Source organism: Spermophilus citellus (genome assembly GCF_964194105.1).
Source record: "Spermophilus citellus genome assembly, chromosome: 3".
NCBI lineage: Eukaryota > Metazoa > Chordata > Mammalia > Rodentia > Sciuridae > Spermophilus > Spermophilus citellus.
Window position 1 is genome coordinate 74,640,058 of NC_138184.1, and position 4,879 is coordinate 74,644,936.

Genomic DNA, 4,879 nt, shown 5'->3' on the forward strand with positions numbered 1-4,879 from the left:
GCACAGCTCCACCTACTGGAAGAGAAGTTAATCGAACTCTAAGACTGCATTTTTTAATTTTTAATTTTAATTCTTTTTTCTTTTTTAATTTTTTAAAATATTTTTTGTATTATTTATTTATTTTGTACTATCACTTTTTTGATTATTTTTTTAATTTTTTCTTTTTTTATTCTCTATTTTTTTCTTTTGTCTTTTCATTTCTTTTCAATTTCCTTATTCTCCTTTCCTTGAATTCTATCTATTTACTCTCATTCTCTTTAGTGATTTCTTCCCTTCCCTTCTAATACGTTTCCTCCCAAGCAATACAATGCTGTTTATGTGTAATTTACTAAATATGTATAGGTCAATGTTCTGAGGCATTATATAGTGCTACCAAGACCTTAACTTCCCCCAAATACTCCAGACCATTCTCCTGTTAATATCGCTCGTTAGTATAGCAACCTTCCAAGGTTGCCAAGAGATACTAACCTCAATACCATCACATCATTCTACCTAAATATAAGTCCCAAGACCAAACCGCAGATCGCTATATGCCATCAGAATCCGTACACAGTTTAGGAAATGAATGAATCTGCACTAAAGTGCAACAAAACTCATCATCTTAGTCATAGTCTCCCATCACAAAAGAGAGACCCCAGAGACATACAAAACCAAATAAATTTATAGGAGTAAACAGTAACTTAGCAGTCAAACAGAGCAAGAAATAACATAAGCAGCATGAAAAAACAAGGAAGAAAAGGAGTACAAACAATGCAGGACAGCCTAAATATACAGGAGGACCTAGAGGCATAAGAAAAATGGACAAATAAAGAACTCAAAGAATACTTTAGACAGATGGATGGAATCTTAGAGAGGATATGAGACAGCAAATTCAAACATTGAAAGAACTCATTGAAAATGAAATACACAAGCAAATAAAAGAAGCAAATAAGCATCTTTTATCAGTAGATAGACATTATTAAAAAAATCAAACAATAATTTTAGAAATGAAGGAAAATATAACCCAAATTAAAAACTCAATTGAGAGTATCACCAACAGAGTGGAGCAAGTAGAAGCCAGAATGTCAGATAATGAAGACAAAATATATCATCTTGAAAAGAGTGTAGCCAACTCAGGAAGGCTGGTAAAAAATCATGAGAAAAACATCCAAGAGATATGGGATAACATAAAAAAACCCAAACTTAAGAGTCATCAGGATAGAGGAAAGCATAGAGGTTCAAACCAAGGGAATGGACAACCTGTTCAATGAAATAATTATAGAAAACTTTCTAGACATAAAAAAGTAAATGGATGTACAAATTGTAGATGCATACAGGACACCGAGCATACAAAATCACAGTAGACCAACGCCAAGACACATTGTTATAAAGATATCCAATATACAGAACAAAGAGAAAATATTAAAAGCAGGGGTAAACCAATACGGTTAACAACGGATTTTTCATCACAGACACTGAAAGCAAGAAGATCTTGGAACAACATATTTCAAACTCTGAAAGACAATGGATGCCAACCAAGAATTTTGTACCCAGCAAAATTAAGCTTCAGGTATGACAACAAAATAAAAATCTTTCATGATAAACAAAAGTTAAAAGAATTTTCAGCCAGAAAACCAGCATTGCAAAGCATCTTGAGCAAAACACTACACGAGGAAGAAATGAAAAACAATAACCAAAACCAACAGTGGGAAGTACCTCAGTAAGCCAGAGAACAGGGGGAAAGCTAATCATGGAGAAACAGACAAAATTAAAAAAAAAAGATAAATAATCAAACATGGCTGGAAATACAAATCATATATCAATAGTAACTCTAAACGTAAATGGCTTAAACTCACCAGTAAAGTGACATAGGCTGGTAACATGGATTAAAAAAACAAATCCAACAATATGCTGTGCTGCGCCCCTCCCCTGACTCAGGCAATGGCAAGGCCCTACTGAGGTGGATGGCGCAAGGCATCCATCCTCTGGAGGAGCGCAGTATGTTTCTGGGAATGGGCTGGTTTGTTTTTGTATTCCTTTAATAAGTATAGTTGTGATTTCTCATATGACCATTAAGTATGAAGGAAAAAACATGACTTTCCTAATTAATGCAACTACTTCTAAAGCATAGATCTGTTTGCTCTAAATGCAATGATTCAGCTGTGGAGTGTAAATTGTTAATGTCTAATGAAAAACTCCCTGTATTCCTGTCAAGGAAGTTTTTGAGAAATTAAATTAAAATCTACAGAAGAAAAATTAATGTTAAGAAGACAGATTAGTGCTTAGTACTGGGCAACTTGTTCTTGTTCCTGTGCACAATGGTTTGTGCTCTTACTTTTGTTTGATTAAAAGTAATAACAAGTCAACCACTTGCTGTAACCATGGCACCGGTTCCAGTCAGTAAGTCAAGAAAGAATAGTCAAGGTATAGGCCAATAGTTTGGGACATTTGTAACTATTATTAAAAGTTAACTAAGCAGAAACAGCTCAAAGCAAAACATGAACGGAAAGTACAAATGCTTGCTTATGCATAAGCCAAGATACATTCTTCTATTCTAATTGTAGCTAGGTAATATTTTGTTTCTTTGAATAATGATTCCTGTTTTGTAACCACAAAGTACTGTGAGCCTGCCAAAATGAAAAGTATATATGATCAATTTCACAAGTAAAGATTGGGATCAACACCTTCACTTTGGTGTCTGTGTTGTTTCTCCACCCCCCTTTCGCTGACTCCTCACCATCCGTTTGTCTCCTGAGACCACCTGTTGGAGCTGGTCTCCGACAATGCTGCCTCCAGGAGACACATTTGATTGGAAAAGACATACACAGGCTGAAGGAGAAAGGTTGGGAAAAAACATACCACGCACATGGTCCTCATAAGCAAGCAGGAGTGGCCATCCTCATATCAAATAAAATCGACTTCAAGATTAAGTTAATCAAAAGGGATAAGGAAGGTCATTATATACTGTTAAAAGGAACCATTCACCAACAAGACATAACAAATATCAATATTTATGCACCAAATAATGGTGCTGCGACATTCATAAAACAAACTCTTTAAGTTCAAGAATCAAATAGACCACAACACAATAATTTTGGGTGACTTAAACACTCCTCTCTCACCATTGGACAGATCCTCCAAACAAAAGTTGAATAAAGAAACAATAGAACTCAATATCACAATCAATAACCTAGACTTAACTGACATATATAGAATATATCAACCATCATCAAGTGGATATACTTTTTTCTCAGTAGCACATGGATCCTTCTCAAAAATAGACCATATATTATGCCATAGGGCATCCCTCAGTAAATATAAAGGGGTGGAGATAATACCATGCATTTTATCTGATCATAATGGAATGAAACTGGAAATCAATGATAAAAGAAGGAAGGAAAAATCCTACATCACATGGAAAATGAACAATATGTTACTGAATGATCAATGGGTTACAGAAGACATAAAGGAGGAAATCAAAAAATCCTTAGAGACAAATGAAAATACAGACACAACATATTGGAATCTATGGGACACAATGAAAGCAGTTTTAAGAGGGAAATTCATTGCCTGGAGGTCATTCCTCAAGAAAAAAACAACAAATAAATGAGCTCACACTTCATCTCAAAGCCCTAGAAAAGGAAGAACAAAACAACAGCAAATATAGCAGAAGGCAAGAAATAATTAAAATCAGAGCGGAAATCAACGAAATTGAAACAAAAGAAGCTATTGAAAAAATTGACAAAACTAAAAGTTGGTTCTTTGAAAAAATAAATAAGATCGACAGACCCTTAGCCATGCTAACAAAGAGAAGAAGAGAGAGAACTCAAATTACTAACATACGAGATGAAAAAGGAAATATCACAACAGATGCTACAGAAATACAGAAGACAATTAGAAATTATTTTGAAACCCTATATTCCAATAAAATAGAAGACAGTGAAGACATTGATAAATTTCTAAAGTCATATGATTTGCCCAGATTGAATCAGGAGGATACACACAATTTGAACAGACCAATATCAATGGATGAAATAGAAGAAGCAATCAAAGGACTACCAACCAAGAAAAGCCCAGGACCGGATGGGTATACAGCAGAGTTTTACAAAACCTTTAAAGAAGAATTAAAACCAATACTTTTCAAGTTATTTCAGGAAATAGAAAAAGAGGGAGCCCTTCCAAATTCATTCTATGAGGCCAACATCACCCTGATTCTGAAAACAGACAAAGACACCTCAAAGAAAGAAAACTACAGACCAATATCTCTGATGAACCTAGATGCCAAAATCCTCAATAAAATTCTGGCAAATCGGATACAAAAACACATCAAAAAAATTGTGCACCATGATCAAGTAGGATTCATCCCTGGGATGCAAGGATGGTTCAATATATGGAAATCAATAAATGTTATTCACCACATCAATAGACTCAAAGATAAGAACCATATGATCATCTCGATAGATGCAGAAAAAGCATTCGACAAAGTACAGCATCCCTTTATGTTCAAAACACTAGAAAAACTAGGGATAACAGGATCTTACCTCAACATTGTAAAAGCTATCTATGCTAAGCCTCAGGCTAGCATCATTCTGAATGGAGAAAAATTGAAGGCATTCCCTCTAAAATCTGGAACAAGACAGGGATGCCTGCTATCACCACTTCTATTCGATATAGTCATCGAAACACTGGCCAGAGCAATTAGACAGATGAAAGAAATGAAAGGCATAAAAAATAGGAAAAGAAGAACTTAAATTATCACTATTTGCAGATGACATGATTCTATACCTAGAAGACCCAAAAGGGTCTACAAAGAAACTACTAGAATTAATAAATGAATTCAGCAAAGTGGCAGGATTTAAAATCAACACGCATAAATCAAAGGCATTCCTGTATATCAGCA